We start from the raw sequence: 24,861 nt of genomic DNA, 5'->3' as shown, positions 1-24,861 counted from the left end.
TCCAGCCGCACTGGATGCTCTTCTCGATGGGATCCTTGCCTGAGCCATCGGTAACGGGGCTTTATCTCCCTTCTGAATTTGAAATGCGGATAAAGCAAGGCTGGCAAGGTAATTATCCCTCACTGTCAAACATGGCTCTTGGTTTGCTGTCTGCAGACAGCTGGAGAGTGATGAGTCCCTTTGTGTTTGCAGCGGCCTTGGATTTGCTCCAGGAAAAGGTGCAAACAGGCAGGGAAGTTTTGCATTAACACGCCCCATCGGCACAGATTCCGCTAAGCCGGAGAGAAGGGGCGCCACTGAAGTGAGAGGGCAGCCTGGGCCCGAGCGTGAAAACGGCTCCGAGCTGAAAATGCAAATCTTCGGCACAGGGAGCTGATGTCAGACTCGCAGAAGACCTCGCCAGGCACCCAAAAAGTGCTGTGCCCTATGGAAAGTCTGGTCCTTAACGGCAAAGGGCTGGAGCCCCTCTGCTGTGGGGACAGGCTGAGAGAGCTGGGGGGGTTCAGCCTGGAGAAGAGAAGGCTCCGCGGAGACCTTAGAGACCCTTCCAGTCCCTCAAGGGGCTCCAGGAAAGCTGGGGAGGGACTCTGGAGCAGGGAGGGGAGCCATGGGATGTTGGGAATGGGTTGAAACCAAAAGAGGGGAGATTGAGATGAGATGTGGGGAAGAAATTCTTGGCTGTGAGGGGGGTGAGCCCCTGGCCCAGGTTGCCCAGAGAAGCTGTGGCTGCCCCATCCCTGGAGGGGTTCAAGGCCAGGTTGGACGGGGCTTGGAGCCACCTGGGCTGGTGGGAGGTGTCCCCAGGGCAGGGGGCTTGGAACTAGATGATCTTTAAGGTCCCTTCCAACCCGAACCATTCTGGGATTCTATGACTTCGAGAGGTTTCTCTGCCGTAGCGGGGTCACCGGGAGCTTTAGGTGTTACCACTGACCACCCTTTCACTCTCCGCCCGAAGGCGTGCTCCCCACGCAAGCGTTGGAGCTGCCACCTGCTCATTCCCTCCCCTCCTCTCTCTGTATCTCTGACCCCTGGCACCAGCTTCTCCTCCCGTCCCTGCGCTGACCCACAGACCCAGGGCACCCCTGGAGATCGCCGAGTCAAACTCCCCTGCTCAAAGCAGGGTCAGCTGGAGCAACCGGAGTGTCTTCTCGCTCCCAGCATGTCACCAAGTGCTGTCACAGGACACAGCCACCCATGGCGGGAGGTGCCACAGGCTCCGGCATGGACAAAATGTCCCCAGTGCCAGACTGGGAGGGCCACTAGAGCATCGCCCTACTGTCGATGGTCACCATCCCTCTGTTGGTGGACAGATGGCATGGGGGGATACCAGTGAGCCAGTCGCGTCCCCTCCCTCCCCAGTACAGATGTCGGCTTCGAGCACCCTCAACTCCAAAAGCAGCCCGGGGCCACCCACACAGAGAGAGACACGTTTTTAGGCAGAAAAACCCCATCCAGTGCATACCTCTTGCCGTTCATCACCCACAGGGTCTGGCTCCTTGCTTACTCCCGTCTTTTGGCGTCTCAGGACCCATTTCTGCGGCAGGAAAGGCTCGGTCTTGGGTTTTTTTTCTGTTAAAAAACCACCCAACAAACAACTCTTTCTCTTTTCTGAATCTTGTCCAAATTCATTCACTGGCCCTCTGCCTCCCTTCTGAATGACTCCAGGGGAGTCCTCAAGTCTCAGCATTATTATGTTTTATTTATACAGCACAATAAACGTACGTGGCACTTTCCAACACACATCAAACGGCGAGGTCCCTTTTCTGATGAGTGCACAGTTTGATTCAGAAAAAAACACTGTATGTAAAACGCAACAGTCTCCTGGCCTGCGTCAGCTGAGCTGCGCCGGTGAGGAGAATGATGCCTCTTTGCTGTGTTTCTCCAGCCCCTAAAATTTAAAGAAATGGAAGAAATCCCTTCGAATGGCCCCTGGTGACAGCACTCATAGAACGTGTGGGGTTGGAAGGGACCTCCAAAGGCCACCCAGTCCGACCCCCTGCAGTGAGTAGGGACATCGTCAACTAGATGAGGTTGCTCAGAGCCTCATCCAGCCTGGCCTTGGATGTCTCCAGGGATGAGGCCAGTGTCCCACCACCCTCAGTGGAAAGAACTTCTTCCTCATGGCTGATCTAAACCTGCCCCGCTCTAGTTTAAAGCCATTGCCCCTCGTCCTGTCGCTCCGTGCCCTTGCAAACAGCCCCTCCCCAGCTTTCCTGGAGCCCCTTGAGGGCCTGGAAGGGGCTCCAAGGTCTCCCCGGAGCCTTCTCTTCTCCAGGCTGAACCCCCCCAGCTCTCTCAGCCTGTCCCCACAGCAGAGGGGCTCCAGCCCTCCCAGCATCTCCATGGCCTCCTCCGGCCCCGTTCCGACAACTCCGTGTCCTTCTTGTGCTGAGGGCTCCAGGGCTGGACGCAGGGCTCCAGGTGGGGTCTCACCGAGCGGAGCAGAGGGGCAGAATCCCCTCTCTGGATCTGCTGCCCACGCTTCTTTTGATGCAGCCCAGGATACAACTGGCCTCTGGGCTGCGAGCGCGCGTTGCCGGCTCACGTCCAGCTTTTCACCCACCGCTCCCTGGAGCCGTTCAGGTTTACACCCCTGCGTCTCTCTGCTGCTTGCGCCAGGCACGTCTTTCAGGCCCTGCTGGGGACGTTGGTCCTCACAAGCAGCAGCGGCGATTCAGGGGTCATAGAATCCCAGAATGGTTCGGGTTGGAAGGGACCTTAAAGATCATCCAGTTCCAATCCCCTGCCCCGGGCAGGGACACCTCCCACCAGCCCAGGCAGCACGTCCTGCTCCAAAGGTTTTCACCGGCGAGACCACACCACGTACCCAGAGAGCGGCCGCCGCCAGGAGAAAGCAGAAGAGCGCAGGCAGGGAAAAAAAAAAAAAGAAAAAAATGCAAGCAGGAGAAAAGGGAGCTGCTTTTATTGGTGGAAACTGTTAAAAACCACCACTCTGAGCGCTCTGGGACAGCTTCAGCAAAGCGCGAAGCACCAAGCTGGGGAGTCCCTTGAGAGCGAAACGGTGAAAGAGAGGACAAAAAAAGCAGTTTTCCAAGCACCTGCGGGCGCTCCGCTGTATGCCCAGCAAAGCACAGTGCATTCCTTAGCGATTTGGATCATTTTGGACTCAATCTAAGAATACCTGGTGGTGAAGGCCGAATAATTAGTTGTGAGCATCTCACGTTTTCCAAAGAACTGTTCCCTCTGCGCACAGCTACGCTCCCCTAAAAAAACCCCAACGGTGAGTAAAGGCAAGGCTCGGATAAACAAATAAGAAAGGGAGTGCCTGGAGGCATTTGTGCTTCCCCGCGGGTGCACTGGATGCGCTTAATCCAAAGCTTTTTTCCTCCCTCAACCTGGTGAAAATCCCTCCCTGGGGGGTTCGGGAAACTTTTCACACTGACCTGCCCTGCGCGAGGTGCCGGGAGCCGACTGTCGACATCGCCGCGGCCGGTTTCCCCCCCGGGCTGGAACGCAAGCCGCGGTGTCAGCGCGGTTCGCACCCGCCGTGAGATGTTACCGCCGCGCAGCGTCAGAGGTGACAGCGTTACAGCAGCCCTGGGATCGCTCTGCCGGGAAGCACGACAATTGTTCATTTCTGTGCCGCGCCGCGTATACTCTCAGAGGTGGAAACGATGAAGCCTAAATCCATTTAAATTTTCTAAAACGCTTTTGGGCTGGGGAATTCTGCACTATTCAAATCACAGGGTTCAAATGATCTCAAATAGCTAGGGCAGAGAGGGGTGGGGGATTTTTTGGTTGTTTTTTCACTAAGTGACCCAGCGTAGAAAGTTCATAGAATCACAGAATGTGTTGGGTTGGAAGGGACCTCCCAAGGCCACCCAGCCCTTTAAAGCAGGGACATCGTCAACTAGATGAGGTTGCTCAGAGCCTCATCCAGCCTGGCCTTGGATGTCTCCAGGGATGGGGCCTCCACCCCCTCTCTGGGCACCCTGGGCCAGTGTCCCACCACCCTCAGTGGAAAGAACTTCTTCCTCATGGCTGATCTAAACCTGCCCCGCTCTAGTTTAAAGCCGTTGCCCCTCGTCCTGTCGCTCCGTGCCCTTGCAAACAGCCCCTCCCCAGCTTTCCTGGAGCCCCTTGAGGGACTGGAAGGGGCTCCAAGGTCTCCCCGGAGCCTTCTCTTCTCCAGGCTGAACCCCCCCAGCTCTCTCAGCCTGTCCCCACAGCAGAGGGGCTCCAGCCCTCCCAGCATCTCTGGGGCCTCCTCTGGCCCCGCTCCGACAGCTCCAACTCACTCCTCTGGATCCCTCCCCAAATCTTCACAGGTCTCCTGGGGAATTCCCAGTGAACACATCTCCCCACTGCATCCACAGAGAGGGATCAGCAGCTCTCCCTGGCAGGGGTGAGAAATGGGGTGAGGGCTGATGGCAGCAGGTATCTGAACCTCAAACCCTCTGTTCATCTGGACACCTGGACCTACGCCACCATCCAGAAGGAAAACCGCCCGGAATGCTGAGGGCTGAGACCAGAGCGGAGGTCCCCGTGTCACCGCGGCGGCTGTGAATCGCTGCCATCTGCCGCTCCGCGAACGCGGGGCCGCGGTGCTCTCAGCGCTCCAGAAGACCGAGAGTTTGAACACAGGCTGCCAAATTAGTTACAGAAATGTAATCACATCTATCCACCAGAGAGACCGCGAACGGCTGACGCGCGCGAGGAAGGCGAGGACCGGAGGTGTGCGGGAATGCAGATGGACTGGGACAGCCCTTTAAGGCAGTTCAGCGATAATTGTTGGGAGAACTCCCCAGCTGATCCCTTTTGCCGGTGCCGGGTTTAAGCTCCCTAACGGAGGGGGGGGGGCGGTCAGAGAAGTTCCTCTTTAACGATTGCCACTTCACATCCCGCCCCCTTACTCGAGGAGCAGAAAGTATTTCATTATCCCTCGTTATCGGGAAACATCTTCCTGTCGCTTTTAAAATGCAGAACAGGAATGCCGATGACAACGCATGGCTTTCCTCCGCGGAGACTGCCGAGTTAACCGCTTCCACGTGGGAGGGAGTCTGCGCCGGTGCTCGTATTCCTCTTATTCCTGGGAGAAATACATAAATACATAATCGCCCTTAATTCCTCCAGACAGGCGACCGCTTCGCAGGACTCTCAGGCTGTCACTCTCAGCTTCCAAAAAGGGACAACGTCAAGCGGCTACAAGCAGCCCCTGACACATTTTTGGGGCCAAACAGCACTTTTTAGCCAGCCAGTCTAGGCTCCCAGGCCAGAGACAGGGATGCTCCCCACGGAAACAGAGACGCTCCCCGCAGAAATCCTTGGTCTTTTCTAAAGCCCGGAGCTTCAATTACGAGGTACGGGTGACGTGTCGTGCTAGACGGGAGTCTGTGCAGGAGGAAGGTTCACCGGGAGAACCGGAGCCTACGCGGAGCAAGCATTGACCTCTTCCCAACGCAACGATCGTGTGCGTCTCCACCCCCTTCCTGCCCCTGCACCATGACGGTAGGAGCTCCCAGAGGGGGAACGCGCGTGTGTGTTGGTGCCACGAGAATCACGGCATCACAGAATGTGTTGGGTCGGAAGGGACCTTTCAAGGCCATCCAGCCCAACCCCCCCTGCAGTGAGCAGGGCCGTCCTTAACTGGATCCCTACACACCCGCCATTCAAGAAGCGCTCGACCTCAGCGAAAGGAAGAGTCGTAAACAGCCAAACTCTCTGTCTCGGTTCTCCTCGCGTGATCCGCTCTTAATAGACCTTGCACCTTGGCACCTGCGTGCAACGCTCTTAGGGAACCTGATGAAAAGCGGGGAGGGGAGACGCTGAGTAGCGTCTGTCGACCCACGGCTCCGGGCTATTAGGAAAGGAGACGGTGTTTAACGCATCGGAGAAAAAAGCGTGGGGGACGCAGGATCACTCCCAGGCACACGCGTGCGTGCACACACACACACACCCCGCCCCCACACGCTCAGATGTTTTATAGGGCGGCGGAATCAGCATTCGTTTTACAACTGACCTGGATTGCTAATGCGACGAAGCCAAGGCCCCCGGCACCGCTCGGAGGGCATGGTAACCAGCGCGCTCTCGGGGCGACGTGCACTCGCGTCAGTCCCGTCTCCGCTCCAGTGTGCCATCTGAATGGGGTCAGACATCAGGTTGGGTGGATTTTCCGCAGTTGGCCAAGCCCTTTAGAAAGCAGCTTCCGAAAAGAGAAAGGAAACGGGATCCAAAAAGTGACTCAGGAGGAGGAAATCAGTCACTCATTAGCTCTGGGCCTTGAGGGGAGAGCTCACCCGTCCCGCGGACCAGGGCGACACGCAGCTCGTACCAATCCAGCCTCTTTGGAGTGCCAAGGGGAACCACCAAAAAGAGAGAAAAAAACCCTTTATGGTCGGATTGACCCCACCCAAGGGTGGGAGCTGCGCCGCTGGGAAGGCAGGAGGAGACGGCGTGCCCCGCTCCAGAGGGCTGGTGGCAGCTGGGATTGACCGAGACGCTCCGAGAGGAGGAATCAATCCTTATCTGTTACAGCACCTCAAGCTCAGATGTACCATGGCAGAGCACGCTCCACCAGCTTGGAGCATGAATTTTGAAATAAACCCCTTTTTTTTCCCGCTTTGGGCGCAGTTTGTTGCTGATGCCATTGCGGTACCGCAAGTCCACATTCTCCAGAATTTCTGATGGACTCCGACGCGTGAGATTGGAGTCAATGAAGCACGTTGTTGTGGTTATTGCTCTGCTCCCGGGGTTTCAGCAGAACACACAGCGTTTGGGGCCAGGCATAAATATCAGCTGAGCGTAGAAACAGCCCAGTCGGGCTTTCGTTGGAAGTGCTGGGATACCACAGGAGATGCACTGTACGCCTTCGGAGATCGCTGCAGGCCAGGCGGGATAGTCCAGAGCATCTCAGCATCAAAAGCTTCAGCGTGAGCAGCTAAGCCCCAGACATCAACCTTACCATGAACAAATCGCCCCCCAAGATCTAGTCAGGTGGTGAGGTCTCCGTCTCCGGAGACATTCCAAACCCGCCTGGAGGCGTTCCTGTGCTCCCTGCTCTGGGTGACCCTGCTCTAGCAGGGGGTTGGACGGGATGACCTCCAGAGGTACCTTCCAACCCCTGCTAGTCTGGGATTCTGGGATTTATAACGTTGATAAGGGATGGGCATCAGCTGCAGACTCCAGAGCCTTCCACTTAACAGACTGCACGAGTGAGTTGAGACGGTGCAGAAGAGGGAGCGCTGCACGTAACGCAGGTGCAGAAGAAGAGCTGTCTGTCCAGGGTCTGGCATCGTGAGCAACGCTACATCCCTCCAGCAGCTTGTCCGGAAGGTCTCCGGGAAGTCGTGTCCACACTGACCTAGGGGATGTCTTGGATATCCTGGGTTATTTCAGCCTTAGCTACTCAAACTGTCAGGCCTGAATCCTCACCCCTCACCAGTGGACAAAAATTATAGAACCACAGAACGTGTGGGGTTGGAAGGGACCTCCAAAGGCCACCCAGTCCAACCCCCTGCAGTGAGCAGGGACATCGTCAACTAGATGAGGTTGCTCAGAGCCTCATCCAGCCTGGCCTTGGACGTCTCCAGGGATGGGGCCTCCACCCCCTCTCTGGGCAACCTGGGCCAGTGTCCCACCACCCTCAGTGGAAAGAACTTCTTCCTAATGGCTGATCTAAACCTGCCCCGCTCTAGTTTAAACCATTGCCCCTCGTCCTGCTGCTCCGTGCCCTTGCAAACAGCCCGTCCCCAGCTTTCCTGGAGCCCCTTGAGGGACTGGAAGGGGCTCCAAGGTCTCCGCGGAGCCTTCTCTTCTCCAGGCTGAACCCCCCCAGCTCTCTCAGCCTGGCCCCACAGCAGAGGGGCTCCAGCCCTCCCAGCATCTCCGGGGCCTCCTCCGGGCCCGCTCCAACAGCTCTGTGTCCTTCTTGTGCTGAGGGCTCCAGGGCTGGACGCAGGGCTCCAGGTGGGTCATCAGGTCAGGCCAAAGCAGACATTGTATTTTCTGGGCTGAATCACTCCCCAGACTCCAGCAGCTGCATTGACTATGTCTCCATTGACTGCAGAAGAGTGTTCAGACACCCAGCACACACATAGACAACCTCGGCTGGGTGAGTGATGATGGCTTTCCTCATCTACAAACTGCACGTCTCTGCAGAGCTCCCAATTCTGAAGGAATCGTAAGGCACCTACACTTACCTTGTCTACTCTTGGCAAGAGGAATCCCTCCTCCAATGAGGAACGCAAGAGCCTTCACCTCTCTGCACGCGTCCGCTGTATTTTTCACAAGCGTTCAGCGGGGATGAAACGGGGATGAGTCACGAAGAAACTCCTTCCTGTAACGGTAACACACGAGCGGGGAGACGCACATTATTCAGCTTAGTTACTGGAATGCCAATGTCCAAAAACCCCAAACCCCAGCCAACCACACAAGTCAAAGGTATTTACGGCCTTCACCCAGCACAGGTTCAGGGATGAACCTCTGCAGCATCCTCTGCCGGCTCGGCAGCAGGATGCTCCGTGCGATGAAGCTCTCCTGCCTCCAGCCTCCCCGCCCCACAGCCGGGAATTCCTTCTTTCTGCAGGGATATATCTCCTACGGCCGCTGGGAACAGCTCTCGCCTATTTGGGATTTGCTTCCTGATGTCTTCCTCAGGCGGGTCTCAGCGTCTTGCCCGCGTTCGCAACCCGGGGTCACGTCCACGCAGCAATTGTGTGTGGTGTTCGGGACGTATATTCGCCTTGTCCAGGCGCGAAATCGCACCACCTTACATAAACCAGTAAAACCACATAGGAAGAGCGTAAGAAAGAGAAATCTTCGCGTTAAATCCTACCTCATTTGGTAATCTGCTGTAGTTTTCCAAGTCGGGGCGGCTCGGTGCCCGCTAGCCAGATGTCGGCAGGTATCCCAGCCGGTTCTGTGCCGTGGCACCCTGGGACTGCCTTTGCCCGTGCCCCGTTTACCCGCGGTTTCGTATATCAAAGATTTTTCCCTCCTTTTATACAGAGCCGTTCGCTTTGCTGGCTGAATCCAAGAGGAGGAGGGAGGGAGGAGTTCCAGCCACGGAGCTTTTATTCGGGTCCCCCCCCGCCTCTCAGGAGGGTAGAGGCAATATTTCTCCCGGGTTTTCGTTCGCTCCGTCTGGCTGCTGCTAAAGCCGGACCTCAGCCTGCGGTCCCAAATCGGAGAAGGAGCAGAGTTCTGCCGCTGAGCAGTTTTAGCAGCAGTTTTACTGGGTTTGGGGTTTTTTTTAAATCTATCCAGTGGTTTCTTTACGGCATACAAACTTGCAAAGCTTTCCCTTGGAATGTTTTTACAGCCAGCCCAAAGCTCCCTGATGTGTTCGTAACGAGCCTCATGTATGTATAATTTAGGATATGTTTAATCTCTCTGCCTCTGTAATAATAAAAAAATTTAAAAAAAAAAAGGTACTGTTTTGGTTGGTTTGGGGCTTTTTCTAAAATATTGGTTTTGGTTTTTCCCAGGCTGACCCAAGAATCTCGTGTGGTTGAGGGAGACGGCCCCGGCAGGGACAGGGAGGAACTGATGTACCAGAGACGATGACCGTTGCTGGGCTGAGACTCCATCCCTCTCTTATTCCTTGTGCGTTGTTTTTTGGGGTTTTTTTTATTATTTTTTTTACTTGAAGTCCTAGCTGCACGTGGTTCGTTTGCATCCAGCCTGAGACGGATGGTGCCCGGGTTTAACGAGGTCGCGTTTTCCCACCGGTTCCATTTGTAGCCATTTAATGTTCAGCTCTGAGTAGCAGATTGAGTTAAAGGCTATTTAAAAGTCTATGATGCGCACAAGCATTCTGCCCCATTTTTATTCTTTTGCGTGTTTGTTGATAAGCACCTCCGGGCTAAAGGTGAAGCCCATGGTTCACTTCTTGGGGGGAGAAGGCAATTTGGGACTTCTGGACGATGCTGTGGCTGCTGAGATACTCCGAGGTCCTGCTCCTGACACGCAGAGCAAGCGCGTATCCCGCACAAGGGTAAAAACACAGGGTCGATGCTGTGCAAATTCAGGCAAAACCCGTGGTTCTGCTGAAGCAGAAACATTTTACGGAGACCTTGAGAACGGGATGAGCATCAGTGAAGAAAGGCGGTTCTTCCCTCCACCGACCATTGCGCACCGGGAAAGTCTGGGCTCAGGTTCCGTCTCGCCAGACCCGAGCTGAAAATTTCTGCTTGGTCTCTTGCGCAGGATGCAATTCCCTGACGAAATGGAGATGTCAGGAACTATTATGTACCTGCGCTGGTAATTGAACAGAGAGAGATCTTCTAGCCAGGGGGCAGCTCCATTCGGATGAGTTTGGAGATGTCCGCATCTCCAGCACGTCAACCTCCATCAGCTGGTTTGTAACTTTAAGGGCTTTCTGTGGCTACTCTTGGAAAGCACCTCGGAAAACGAGCTCCACGCAGTGCTGGGGGCACAGCGCCTAGCCACGGGCTGCGTTGTCCTACGTGTTGTCCTATCCCGAGCGCAGGCAGTGATGGACAACACGCATCTGACAATCCGCATGCTTCCCCAGGAGGTCAGCGCCTTTGCCGTTGGAACTGCGGCTGCGGCGGATACCATCAGCCCTCCGACGTCTGCACCGTGGGCCCTGGTCTCGCTGGTGTTCACATATAGGTCGCGCCACAGCGCCCGGTTGTACAACACTCGAGCCACACGCGCTCTTCATCCTCCACATGCCTCATGAAAAATCGCACCTACCAACGCCCCGTGCGCCCCCCGAAGCACAGAGCACGCGTGGAGAAAGTCCAACGTGGCGGTAAGTGGTACAGAATCACAGAACCACAGGATGGTGGTGGTTGGAAGGGCCCTCTGGAGATCACCCAGTCCCAGCCCCTGCCAGAGCAGGGTCACCCAGAGCAGGGGGCACAGGAACGCGTCCAGGCGGGGTTGGGATGTCTTCGGAGACGGAGACCCCACCACCTCTCTGGGCAGCCTGGGCCAGGGCTCTGCCACCCCCACAGCAAAGAAGTTCCTCCTCGTGTTGAGATGGAACTTCCCATGGTCAAGTTTGTGCCCGTTACCCCTTGTCCTGTCACCAGGCACCGCTGAGAAGAGCCCGGCCCCATCCTCCTGCCACCCCCCCTTGAAGTATTTATAGGCGTTGGTAAGGTCCCCCCTCGGTCACCTTTTTTCCAGCCTAAAAAGCCCCAAATCCCTCAGCCTTTCCTCATCAGAGAGGTGTCCCAGTCCCCTCACCATCTCGGTACGGTGACACGCTGCCCTGCTCGGAGAGCCCCCGCGCCGGCGGTACGGAGGTTGACGTGCAGCACCCGGCGAAAGCCATTGGCATCCCAGATGCTCTGCACGCCCAGGACACGGCACCGACACGCAGCACGCGCCTCCACGCCTGCCCTCTTCCCGCAGGGCAGTCAGGACCTTGAGACCAACAGCAATGCCCGGCAGGTTTTCATTTAAAGGCACCGCAAAGGACGCTGCATCTCTGCTGCACCTCTTTGCACTAAGTGCCTTTGAAGCAATTTTACTCTAAGTTCCCTCTCGGCTACTGTCAAGTTATTCTTTTCCTCTGTCAAAACCTTTTTATTCACTGGGAACCTCAGCAGGGTTCTTCACTTGTTAATATTGCTGATTAAATTTCCTAGTCTCTAACGTAAATATTCAAAGAGACTCTTCCCTCTTCCCACCGCTTAAATAGCACAGAGCGTGCATTTACATCCATCGCCTCGTGCAGCAGGGCCCTGGACGAGCTGGAGAGCTGGGCCCGAGCAAACCTCGTGAAGCTCAACAGGGCCAAGTGCAGGGTCCTACACCGGGGTGGGGACAACCCTCAGTAGGGGCTGGGGGATGAGGGGATAGGGAGCAGCCCTGCGGAGGAGGACTTGGGGGTCCTGGTGCATGAAAAGCTGGATGGACGTGAGCCAACGCTGTGCACTCTCAGCCCAGAAGGCCAACCGCATCCTGGGCTGCATCAAAAGAAGCGTGGGCAGCAGATCCAGAGAGGGGATTCTGCCCCTCTGCTCCACTCGGTGAGAGCGCTGTGTCCAGCCCTGGAGCCCTCAGCACAAGAAGGACACGGAGCTGTTGGAGCGGGGCCGGAGGAGGCCATGGAGATGCTCCAGGGGCTGGAGCCCCTCTGCTGTGAGGACAGGCTGAGAGAGCTGGGGGGGTTCAGCCTGGAGAAGAGAAGGCTCCGCGGAGACCTTGGAGCCCCTTCCAGTCCCTCAAGGGGCTCCAGGAAAGCTGGGGAGGGGCTGTTTGCAAGGGCACGGAGCGACAGGACGAGGGGCAATGGTTTAAACTAGAGCGGGGCAGGTTTAGGTCAGCCATGAGGAAGAAGTTCTTTCCACTGAGGGTGGTGGGACACTGGCCCAGGGTGCCCAGAGAGGGGGTGGAGGCCCCATCCCTGGGGACATCCAAGGCCAGGCTGGATGAGGCTCTGAGCAACCTCATCTAGTTGACAATGTCCCTGCTCGCTGCAGGGGGTCGGACTGGGTGGCCTTTGGAGGTCCCTTCCAACCCCACACGTTCTGTGGTTCTATGAAATCGCACAGGGCACGCGCAGCTGAGGGCAGACGTGATCCCTGACGTACATCCCCAAAGCACGCCGGCAAGACCCCGAGACAGCAATGTCGCGCTTCCCAGCCCCACGGGCACTGGTGACCCGCCTGCTTCGCTGCCTCCCACCATCGCTACCTACGAGAAAGGATGCAGGAAGCCTCGCGTCGGTCTCCAGGACGTCCTGGGTGAAGTCCGGTCCCCGCAAAGCTGGACAACGGGGAGGCAAAGAAGGAAGAAGGTGAGAAAACCCTCCTGGATGTGTGGCGTGTCGTTGCAAATAGCAAAGCTCTGTGCTTCAGAGGAGGGCCGTAGGGCAGGCGAGGGCACCGTGCATCAGGGCTTGGCACTTCTCCAGCCACGAGCGTCTGTTTCCTTTGCTGGCTCCAGACTCCACCTTGGCAGGGGAGCCCTGGGAAAGGACTGCACCCTCTGGCCCAACGAGCTGTTCCGGGGCTGAGCTGGGGATTTCAGACTGGGGTTCTCCTCCCCACCATCACCGTCTGCTCGTCTTTCTACGTTTAATCTTTCATTTGTCTCCCTCCTGTAGCGCGAGGCTCCGGCGCATCCCTCCGGGCCCTGAAGAACTCATGCCAATGGTGGGAGAAGCCAGAGGTCCCTCGAACAGGGGCCAGACTACAACTGGCGTTGCAGGATTCATTCCTTTGCAGGCTACGGCAGCAACTCCTCCCCTGCTTACAGAAGAAAGCTCACGCTCCTTGAAGGGCTTTACCTCTTGCGTTAATAAGAGTTGCTTAAGGAGAGCACTTCTAAAGAGGGGCATAAATCTTTGACGAGGCTTCACGAACACACCGAGCGACGCCCGGCCAGATGAGTTAAACAGGCGGCGAGCCCGCAGGAAGATTATTTCCATCCCACTTCGTTCTTCAAAGCGCTGGGACAACAGAGCCCAGGAGGCGAGTGGGGTACCGCAGGCAGCCGGAGCCTGCGCCTCTTCGTGTTCCCTTACGGCACCCCACGATTACCATCAGCTCTATCCCAGCGCCGTATTTTTCTCTCCTCTCCTTCACCATCAAGCCTTTCTGTCCGTTCCCGGGCAGAAGGAACGGCATTCTTTTCCCTGGCATACGAAAGACTATAAAACCTGCTAAGTATCGATCTCGGCTTCAGCATCATCAGCCAAACACCGACATTGCTTAAACAAAGGGGAGCGCGGGCGGCATGTCACTCCTGCTCTTGGGGACAGCCGCAGGGAGGTACGTCGAGGTGGAGAAAAGCTGTTATCGATTCAACTCCACGTTGCGAAGCCCTTCCCCTTCCTGCATTAAGGGCTAATTTTAGGCTGGGATGATTTGATAATGCGGTGGCGCTCGTCATGCAAAGCCATTTTTCATTTCCCGTCCAAAGCGGGCAGACGGGGAGCCAGGGCGGCGCTGGGTGCTGGGCAGCCGCGGGGGCCAGCACACCTGGAAGCCATGGCAGCTTCATCTTGTGCCCCGCTGCTTCTCCGCTGATGTCTCTCCCCCTCCCATCCTGTCCCCAGATGCTCTGGCTTCCCTCCTGCCACAAGCAGGAGGGCTGGACGTAGGTGAGGACACCTCCAGAAGCTCCAGCCCCTCTCCGGCGGGGTGCCAGGTGGCCGTGCACCCCGTGGAGGTTGCCCAGGCCACAGGGTGAGCTGTGAGCACCGGCGCTGCTCCCCAGCTTTGTGGCCTTCAGTTTCCCTTGTGCAGCAGCCAGGGCACGAGGTCGGTTATGAAGCCAAGGCTCGTCCCAAAACCCAGCTGGGACTTGAATCCGGAGTAAATTCTGTCGTCGCAGAGCTGATTCCGGCAAATCCGCGGCTGACGAGAACAGCATACGCAGGAGTCTGGCGCCAAGACAAGACTCTGCCCTGAGCTCTTCCCTGGACAGCCGTGGGAAAGCCAGCAGCACCCGAGACATTGCTTAACGAGAGCAAGCCCATCCCAGGGAGCGTGCCCCCCCCTTCCCCAAAAGAGGTTTCACCAGCTAAGAAACACCGCTCAGAGCTGTGCTGAAAGCCCCCGGCGTGGGCGGCGCAGACCGGGCTGGCCACCACGTCCCAGCCCCTAGCAGAAGCCTTGGGTATCTATTTATCTGTATCGGGAGGTGAACAGGTAGCGTTTGGTCCCTCCTTCCTGCGGCCACGCTGCAAGCGCTGCAGAGCAAACGGCCGGGAGAGACGTCGGGCCGAGAGGAGCTGCACGGAGCAGGAGATTACCCTCGGCCTTTCCCCAGCCGCGCAGAAAAGATGCGATGTTTTATCACTGCAGGACAAACCGCGGTCCTTCCCACCGGGCTCCTGGGAACAGCCAGGGAGGGCGATGCTCCCATCCCACCCCGACATGCCACCTCGGAGCCGATGGAGCTGCAGCCGCCCTTTGTACGGCTTTGCCTGACGCTGCGGCTCCGATGCCAACGGAGTCACATCGTCACCAGCCCCCGCCTGAAATGACGGTGCAGAGCCTTGACGCTGCCTGGCCGGAGCGGGGCGAGGCTGCTGGCACGAGCCCAGCCGCTGGCCCTGCACGCGTCCAGCAGAAACACCGCAGCTCGCCTGCAGCCAGGCAGGGAATCGGAGATGATGGAGGAGCCGGGACCGGGTGGGAGGCAGGGGGAAGGGACGCCGCGAGCTCACGGCTACCTGGGGCAGCATCCCTCTTCTCCCAAGGGAAGTACCAGAAACACGGGGGAAGCGCGTCCCTCTCTTGTCCCGCCGTACTCACCCCAGCCCCGCTGCCCTCCCCACCACTGTCCTGGTCGCTTCCAGCCCACCAGCCCTCGAGGGGCCCTCATAAGCCCAGGCTTCTCCTTGCCCCACAAGCCGTGCCACGGTCGGGGTGGGGGGGGAACGACTCACAGAATCACAGAACAGTCGGGGTCGGAAGGGCCCTCTGGAGATCACCCAGTCCCACCCCCTGCCAGAGCAGGGTCACCCAGAGCAGGGGGCACAGGAACGCGTCCAGGCGGGGTTGGGATGTCTCCGGAGACGGAGACTCCCCCACCTCTCTGGGCAGCCTGGGCCAGGGCTCTGCCACCCCCACAGCAAAGAAGTTCCTCCTGGCGTTGAGATGGAACTTCCCATGGTCAAGTTTGTGCCCGTTAGCCCTTGTCCTGTCGCCAGGCACCACTGAGAAGAGCCCGGCCCCATCCTCCTGACACCCTCCCTTGAAGTATTTATAGGCGTTGATAAGGTCCCCCCTCGGTCAGGACTGAGTCTCACGGAGTAGACAATTCTCTCAAACGCCTGTGTGAACTCATCTGATGCTTTGCACGCCCAGATGTGTCTCCAAGGAAGCTGGGGAGGGGCTGTTTGCAAGGGCACGGAGCGACAGGATGAGGGGCAATGGTTTAAACTAGAGCGGGGCAGGTTTAGATCAGCCATGAGGAAGAAGTTCTTTCCACTGAGGGTGGTGGGACACTGGCTCAGGGTGCCCAGAGAGGGGGTGGAGGCCCCATCCCTGGAGACATCCAAGGCCAGGCTGGATGAGGCTCTGAGCAACCTCATCTAGTTGACGATGTCCCTGCTCACTGCAGGGGGTCGGACTGGGTGGCCAACGCCATCCTGCTCCGCGCCGGCTTTCCTGAGCTGCAACACGCTCCGTCCCCGCACAGCTCCAGCTCACGGCACGCGGGTTTGCAGCCCGCGGACAGACCTCCGCCGGGCCTGGCGTTCTTTTGAAGCTGAACCAGATCAGGCTAACGATTTGCCTTGCAGGAAACAGTACCAAATGCTCCAAGTACATTCCCTATTTAATCTTCTGTCACTAATGAGCCAGAGCCACCAACTTTTACTGTGCTCTGTGATTCCTTCTCATGCAAGTAGTTCCATGGAACAGCTAAGTTTGCAATTCGATATGAGAACGCTTAATTATCATTACTGATAGAGCATCATATGCTCCTAATTTGTGGCAATAACTTCAGAAACAAGCCTCTTCTTCAGAGATGAAACAAATCTGCTCTTCCAGCTCTTTAAACATGATAAAGAGGAACATGCTAGAATATCTTAAAGTACACCGTTTGAGTCACGCTTCCTTTAATAACTTTCCCGTTTTCAAAACACATTCTATGATTCTGTGAAATGGGGAAGTTTCAAACGTTTTTCAATCATTTTGGCCACCCACCTCCAGCAGAGTCGGGTGTAAGTTTGCAACTGTTGGGCACGAGAGATCAACTTGGAGCGGGAACAGAGACAAACTCTCTCTGGAACACTCTGGAACACAAACACTCCGGAGAATGGCTGGAGAGCAGCGCTGAGGAGAAGGACCTGGGGGCGCTGCTGGATGAGAAGCTCAACACGCCCCGGCAACGTGCGCTGGCAGCCCAGAACCCCCCACAGCCTGGGCTGCCTCAAAAGAAGCGTGGGCAAGGGGGCGAGGGGGGGATTCTGCCCCTCTGCTCCGCTCTGTGAGACCCCACCTGGAGCCCTTCGTCCAGCCCTGGAGCCCTCAGCACAAGAAGGACACGGAGCTGTCGGAGCGGGGCCAGCGGAGGCCCCGGGGATGCTGGGAGGGCTGGAGCCCCTCTGCTGTGGGGACAGGCTGAGAGAGCTGGGGGGGTTCAGCCTGGAGAAGAGAAGGCTCCGGGGGGACCTTGGAGCCCCTTCCAGTCCCTCAAGGGGCTCCGGGAAAGCTGGGGAGGGACTCTGGAGCAGGGAGGGGAGCCATGGGACGTTGGGAATGGGTTGAAACCAAAAGAGGGGAGATTGAGATGAGACGTGGGCAAGAAATTCCTTCTTCCGAGGGCGGTGAGCCCCTGGCCCAGGTTGCCCAGAGAAGCTGTGGCTGCCCCATCCCTGGAGGGGTTCAAGGCCAGGTTGGCCGGGGCTTGGAGCCGCCTGGGCTGGTGGGAGGTGTCCCTGCCCAGGGCAGGGGTGGAATGAGATGATCTTTACGGTCCCTTCCCACCCGAACCATTCTCTGATTCTATGAAACCCACCCCAGTCTCTTGAAATTTGTGCCCCGTGTCAGAGGCCATTGGGAAATGCGGATCTGTGGGTCCGGACAAGCCCAGGTAACACACTGTCTTCTCCCAAACAACACTCAGGCTCATTCCTGCTTTTGATCTGACATGGGAGAAGGGGGTTTGCAGCAACAGTGGAAGCAGCAGGGTAGGAGTGAACTGAGCACGAGAGGGGCTTCCGCGGAGACAAAACTCCAGTTTTGAAGCCGCGGTGGCCCGTGGGGATTAGTGACTGACTCGAAGAATTTAAAACCAGCCATCTCTGGTCTACCCATCCCCATTTCCAGCAACAGACAGCGAGGGAAGGATGTAAGAACAGGGTAAGCATCCCTGGCATGCTTTCTCATCCCCCAGTGACCTGTGGCTCAGGGATTTCCCAAGCCCGAGACGGTATCTTCAGGTTTAATGGTCCTTGAGGCATTTTTTCATCCGTTAATTTGTTCAGCTGCTTTTTGAAGCCACGCAGACCGGTACCATCCACAGTGTCCTCGACTAACCCCCGCGCTAAGTCAAGTATTTCCTTCTGGTTGTTTACAAAACCAGGAAAACGTTGGAAACCAAAGCTCCCGTCTCTCTTTAGACACCTGGAGCAGAGCCCCAGGGTGGCTCCGGACTCCAGTTTGACAGCAAAAGGGATGCACAAGTGATGGGAGCCAGGCCCTGGCTGAGCAGAGGCAACGCGAGGAAATGCTGCTGCTTTAACAGCCAGAGAAATGTAAAGCGATTGCAGAAATACTCACCGATGCCCCCGTCCTCAGCTTCGGCCTCCTGCCGCTACAGAGCTCCCTGGGAGGCGAGACTGCCCGGCTCTCCAGCAACGCCGCCCACACGGCGTGTCCCGCGGTGTGCCGCCCTCTCGCACAGCTCATCCGCTCACCCGCCTTCTCCGACCCACGCAGGCTTCCCCATGTCCCGCTCAGGTCTCATCACTCCATCCCTGGAGCTCTTGGTTTCGCTGCCGGCAATGGTCCAGGCTCCTCTTCTGGCCACGCCAGGGCCCCAGGCTGATCGTCTCTCCAGTGGTTTCATGCCGTAGCAAGGCACGGTCAGGTGTGCCATGGCTCCCAGAGTGCCTCCTCCTCCCGTAACGGGCTTGGCTGAGTCTATAGGAGAAGGCGGAACGTAGCAGAGGCCAGCGGGACCCTGGGGCGGGAAGGATTCATCCCCTTCCCCGGTGTTTCCTATCGCGCACTGTATCTCCCGGCTTTACAACCTCCCTGGCTCTCTATTTATATCAAAGGAGCGCGCAGGCAGGGAGCGGCGAACAGCCCTATTAGGGAGAACCAGGCTGCTATAAATAGTCCCATCAGTAATTAGCTGCAGAACTATTCGTTAAATAGGGAAGCATGTAAACAAGAGCTGGAAAGTTTGCAAGGGTATGTAGCGATAGGACCCCTCTGTTTGCAAGGGCACGGAGCGACAGGACGAGGGGCAATGGCTTTAAACTAGAGCGGGGCAGGTTTAGATCAGCCATGAGGAAGAAGTTCTTTCCACTGAGGGTGGTGGGACACTGGCCCAGGGTGCCCAGAGAGGGGGTGGAGGCCCCGTCCCTGGAGACATCCAAGGCCAGGCTGGATGAGGCTCTGAGCAACCTCATCTAGTTGACGATGTCCCTGCTCGCTGCAGGGGGTCGGACTGGGTGGCCTTTGGAGGTCCCTTCCAACCCCACACATGATTCTATGGTTCTACGAAACACTAGGGCTGAGGTCCTCAAGCCATACTCCGTGCCCCACGAGGCCACGGGCTCTGAGCCACTTCAGTGTCCCCGATGGATCCCAAGGGGAGCACACAGGAAAAGCCACGCAAGGAGGAACACGGTACCCAGAGCCTGAACGCGTATGTCGGGCTAGATGTCAGGTTAGGTTCACACTTTCACCACCACCTCTATCCCATTCCACGGGCTGGAGAACCATTTTGCGTGTCATTTTTTGAGCCAATGCGTCATTTCCAGCTAAAACGCCGGCTGCCCTGCTGTGACCCAGGAGCCTCTGACTCTGACCCCATGCCCACAGCAGGCTGGCGCTTACAATTTGTGCCTGCAGAGGACAAAAGTCCTCCCCTGGCTGATGATCAGCAGGCAGCGATCCCTCTACGCTGCTGTGCTGTCCCGAGCAAGGAGGGATAGCTCAGCACGGTGTACCCTACGCCCGGCGCTGCCAGGACACGTCCCGTGCCCTGCAGCAGGGCTGCCGGGACGGGACACGGAGGCAGCACCAGCTGAGACCAGGGGCTGCCACCCCATCCTTGGTCCCGCAGCCACTTTGCTCTCACACCTCGCGAGGCTGCCCCACAGCCCAAACCCGTACCTGGTGCCGGCCACGGAGCGCGGGACTGTCCACATCTGCTTCATCTGCTCAACCCCAGGTTGCCAACGCCTCCTCTGAGGCATCTACAAGAAGGTGCCTACAGCCGAGCCGGTGTCTCCCGCGAGGACAGTACAGGCCCCGGGGAGCGATTTGCTCTCCAGCCCCAGCAAGGCCTAGAGGAGCTCAGGTCTCCTGAAGACACGCTTGCCCTCCACACTTACGCCTTGTTGCCCACACGCGAGGGCGGAATTCATCCTGCAGCTTTCACAACAGCTGGGGAAGAGCAGGCTCCCCTCGTGCCTTCGTCTCATCCTGAGGCGTCTCCTCCCGAAAGAGAAGGATACGGCACACCTCGGCCCCGGGCGGGGAGGCGGGAGCCATCGGAGGAGTTTCAAGATCGCTCTCCGGCAGGAGCAGCCCCAGGCGCTGCTCAGCAGAGCAAGCGAGGGCACGTCAGCCCCGCTAAGCAGTTTGTGTGCCGGCTGGTTGACCACGGGAAGGGCCAACCTGGGCCAACCATCTGCAGGACGCGGTGCCAGGCTGCCCCCACCCCGACCCTGCAGGAATCACTGGAGGGGAAGGGAGAGGTGGAAGCTGCGGCGGGAGGAGAGCGGGCCCATCACCGGCACTGTTCTGAGAGCACAAAGACGTCGGAGGAGGAGGAGGACCTCAAAGGGACGTGCAAGCAGACGCAGGCGGATTGCCGGGTGGGGTGAAGTAGCAGCACGGTTAAGGACGTGGAGGGAAAGCCATGCCGTACTGCTCCCCCACAAATTTGTCAGTAAACATGCGTGGAGATTAAGAAAATTCCCTGTGCTGAGCAGCCTGACCCGACTGCAGCCTGTGGACCACTTTGTTGGTTCTGGCAAAAGGCTCAGCGCCAGCACCTGGAAAAAATGCCAAAGATAACCCGCGTGTGATACCCAGACTTTCAAAAAATGGCAGGTGTCTCCTTCGTCTGCAGGAGTCTGCAGCCCAGAGGGCTTGGAAGAGCCCCGGTGCCTTGCCCCGAGCCCTCAGCAGGCTTTCTAACGGCTTGTGCTCCCATTCCTGGCTGGACATAGCTTGGTTGAGCGGTGCTGGATGGCCACACTTCCCTGCACGGGGGATAACCGGCAGAGCACAGGCGCGGGATAACGCACCAGAACATCAGCCTGATCGAGGGACCAACAGGTCACCAGGAGCTGCTCGCTCTGCTGCTGGCTGGAGACGGTCAGGAAACATTCCCAAGGACCACAAGAGACTCCGATGTGAACACCAGGAGGCAGAGACTGACTCGCCTGCATTTGGGAATCTTGGCCAGCAGCCTCCGCAATCTGATTTTGCCGTGTGTTTCCTGCTCTCCCCATTTGTTTCCTGCTCTCCTGTTGCCCTCTCTATAAGCGTGACATCCAGGAAAAGCCGATCCGCAGAGGCCCTGGGGTAATTTGCCTTCCCTTCAAGGCGCCTCTCAACTGAGAAGGGGTTGCTGGAAGTACCGACCCACGCACAGCGCCAGAGAAGATGACGCTTAACTCCCAAGTCACCGAGTTTAAGGGCACAGTGTGGCCAGGAGTTCCCCAGACCTCCAGCCGCGACAGGAATCGTTTCATTCTCTTCATTCCGAATTGGCCCGTTTTAATGCCTGTTCTCAAGGAACATCGCTTCCCCATCACGTCAGGGGACCACATATTCACTCTGTCTTAACTCCTTTCCTGTATCACGCCAGTAATTCCAGTTTCCCGGACCCTCTTCCCAGCACAGCACTGGGGATTCCCGTGCACGGGAAGAGGCATTTTTGTCATCGCCCTTTCCAGAGCTCCCATTTTCAATTCTGCCCCCTCCCTCTGAATTGTCCCCACGCACAGCTCTCTAAAGAGCTCCGCTCTGTTTGTCTGAAAGGTTTTCAGGCTCTGAGAGGGGCTCATCCATCAGCCGGAGATTTGGCAGCTTTCCTGGGACTGTCAGTTCCCAAGAACAAACAGCTGCAAAGGCACCATCCTCTTCCCGGAATCGGGGAGGAGCACACATGGCTTCAGCCCATTGCAGAGAAACAGCCAAGCGCCAGAACTGCTGCCCTCGAGCCAGCAAAGCTGAGCTCACGGGCCATCTCGGGACCCAACCGGTCCCCTCCTCGTCTCTGCTCGCCTCGGAGACAGCAGCATCTCCACGGCGCCTTCGGACGCGGAGCCGAGCGGAGCACGAGATTGTGTGCTCCCATCCGGCACAGCCAAGGACACCGGACTCGTATCCTAGGGGACACCGATGCTTGAAGCCACAGGCACGACAAGAGCCTGCCCCTTTGCGCATCCCCGTGCACAAACCGTCGCCGTGAATCCGTCGGCTGCCCGCCGCCCGTATGGAGGAGCCTGTGTCGAAGGAGCCTGCGATGTCCGCACACTTCTCCCACGAGTCCTGCGGCTGTGAGCACACCTTGCTCCGTGCGGCAGGCACCGTTCCCACTCCTGGCACCGAGCCCTTCTCCAGCCAGGCTCTACAGCTTGTCCAGCCAGGACGTCTCTTTGTGCTAGTAAATTAAACGCATCCAGGATTGTTCTCCAGCGCTAATGTCAGCTGGCATCACCCAGCCCACATCCAGGCCATCAAACTCTCTTCAACCTCCACAAGCGAGCTCAACGCACAAATTTGCTCCCGAGCACAGTCCCTGCCCAGAAAAACCTCCCCGTGCTCATCCAGGAACGGTTTGGGAGAACACGATTTGGCCCGAACCAAACCCATCTAGAGATGATGGCCACCCAGCCTCCATCCCCTCACGCCGTTTAACCCACCAGGGCGGGCATTTGGTCTCCATCCCTGCAGGGAGATGGAGTTTTCCCCCAGGGTGGGAGGGAGCGTGCGGAGCTACGTGTCGCGGCGAGCCCCGGCAGGGGCGGCGGGCTGCGTGCGTACCTCCGGGGACGGGGGATGCCCCCGGGGTGTCGGGGACCCGGTGGCTCAGCGAGTTGGAAGCGGGACGGTTGCGTTTACCGCCTTGTTGGGGGAGAGTTGCACACCCCCAGAGGTCTTCAGCAGGTTCTTCTGGGGAAGGAGTTGGGCTTTTAGATGTGACGCATTTGAGGAAGAACCGCTGGCTGTGTCCTAGAGGAGCACACCACAAGGAGACCGGCCCAAGGCTTGCCTCTTCTCCATCCTGCTGCCCTCCGGACCCTCATTCGCCCCTCACCCCACTGCACGCGCTGAAAGCGGCACAGGGCCATCGCTGAGCTCCCCTTTCCAACAGCAGGTTGGTGGTACCAGCTTGTGAGTCCCTAAAGCCCAGCAGAATGGAGACAGACCAGAGGCCCGACACGAGCTCTGGCCTTTGGGGAAGGTTGTGGCTCACAGGTTGCCTCTGACCACTGGTGGGGAAGACTGTGTCCAGTTCTGGAGCCCTCAGCACAAGAAGCACATGGAGCTGTCGGAGCGGGGCCAGAGGAGGCCCCGGAGATGATCTGAGGGCTGGAGCCCCTCTGCTGTGGGGACAGGCTGAGAGAGCTGGGGGGGTTCAGCCTGGAGAAGAGAAGGCTCCAGGGAGACCTTGGAGCCCCTTCCAGTCCCTCAAGGGGCTCCAGGAAAGCTGGGGAGGGGCTGTTTGCAAGGGCACGGAGCAGCAGGACGAGGGGCAATGGCTTTAAACTAGAGCGGGGCAGGTTTAGATCAGCCATTAGGAAGAAGTTCTTTCCACTGAGGGTGGTGGGACACTGGCCCAGGGTGCCCAGAGAGGGGGTGGAGGCCCCATCCCTGGAGACATCCAAGGCCAGGCTGGATGAGGCTCTGAGCAACCTCATCTAGTTGACGATGTCCCTGCTTTAAAGGGCTGGGTGGCCTTTAGAGGTCCCTTCCAACCCGACACATTCTGTGATTCTATGGTTCTAAGATGAGAGCTGGAGTCACCAAGAAGATCCTTCCTTCACAGCGCTTTGCTTCCCTCCAGCTCCTGTTGTGCCTGCCAGGATGATCGCTTTGTTATTTATTTCTTTTTTTTTGCCTTCAACCCTGAGAAGTCACATTGAACAGCTCTGTTATTATTCAGAGCTTACGTAACTCGTCACACAGCAAACTGTGATGCCTCTTCACTGCTGGCTCACCGTCCGCCAAACACCGCGGGGCTTCTCCCTCCCAACAGGAGAGGACCTCATTTGCACAGACAGCTTGGCACGCCGCGAATGCATTCAGAGCGACACCTCGGTCACCTCCGGTTACTGCAGCACCTGGATCTTCTTCACACCCCTGGAAGGCCTCTAGGTTTTCCCCGCTTCCAGTCATCCTCCTTCCATCACCTGGCAGAGGCATCGAGCAGAAGCCAGGCTGTGGTGCTCAGAAGACAGCCGAGGGTGCTCCCGGCTCTCTAGACAGCAGGACCCAACCTCAAGTACACCACAGGCTGCTCTGCCATGGCCTTGGACCTGCTGGGATGTCCAAGACCTTGGACTTGCTAAAGATGACCTTTAAAGGTCCCTTCCAACGCAACACATTCTATGATTCTGGGGAGCTGCACCCAGGAATGAGTCTGGATCGAAACAACACGGACGCTGGGGAGATGCACCATCACCTATGGGGAAAGGGAAAAGCCCACAGAGGAAATAAAGGGCTGGAGCTCACTCCCTGGAGGAGCTGGGCAGGGCCTGGAGGTGGGATGTCCAAGAGTCCTTAGGGAAGAGCCACCACCAGCCCTGAGAACAGCCACCGGAGGCAGGGCCGGGCCTCTTAAAGCGGGTCCCAGCACGCTGGCACGGACGCTGGCGAGTCAGAGCTGTTTGGCCACGGGAACGTCAGCATCGGCGGGTGGCTCGGTACCCATGCCGAGACCGACAGCAGCAGCAGTGTTGACCAGTATTCCTTAAACACAACAGCTAGACAAATTTCCCCCCGTTTTACCACACCTTCAGCCTGTCCATACCTACCCGGTACGGCTATGAGGGTGCTTCACGGCATCAGAAGCCTCGCTAAACATCGATGTGAACAATATCCACCGCTCCTCCTTTTTCCATGCAGCCAGGCACCACATCGTAGGTGGTGACGGGGTTGCTCAGGCACGCTGGGGAAATCCCTGCTGGCTCTTCCCAGACATTCATTGTCCTTTACCTGCCTGAAAACGTCCTCCAGGAGATGGGGCTGACCACCCTGCAGCTCCCCA

The 24,861-nt window shown here is 57.7% G+C and overlaps 1 long non-coding RNA gene across 1 annotated transcript in view; it reads right to left on the bottom strand.

The window, feature by feature from the left end:
• Positions 1–1,620: 1,620 nt before the first annotated feature.
• The window catches only part of LOC134526091 (uncharacterized), a 54,800-nt gene continuing 31,559 nt past the window's right edge, over positions 1,621–24,861 (bottom strand). Inside the window, exon 5 of the long non-coding RNA XR_010073892.1 lies at positions 1,621–3,569. This is a non-coding gene — a long non-coding RNA (uncharacterized LOC134526091). The remainder of the gene's footprint in view (positions 3,570–24,861) is intronic.

This window comes from Chroicocephalus ridibundus, chromosome 21, assembly GCF_963924245.1.
Source record: "Chroicocephalus ridibundus chromosome 21, bChrRid1.1, whole genome shotgun sequence".
Classification (NCBI taxonomy): Eukaryota; Metazoa; Chordata; class Aves; order Charadriiformes; family Laridae; genus Chroicocephalus; species Chroicocephalus ridibundus.
This window is presented reverse-complemented; position numbering and strand designations above follow the sequence as displayed.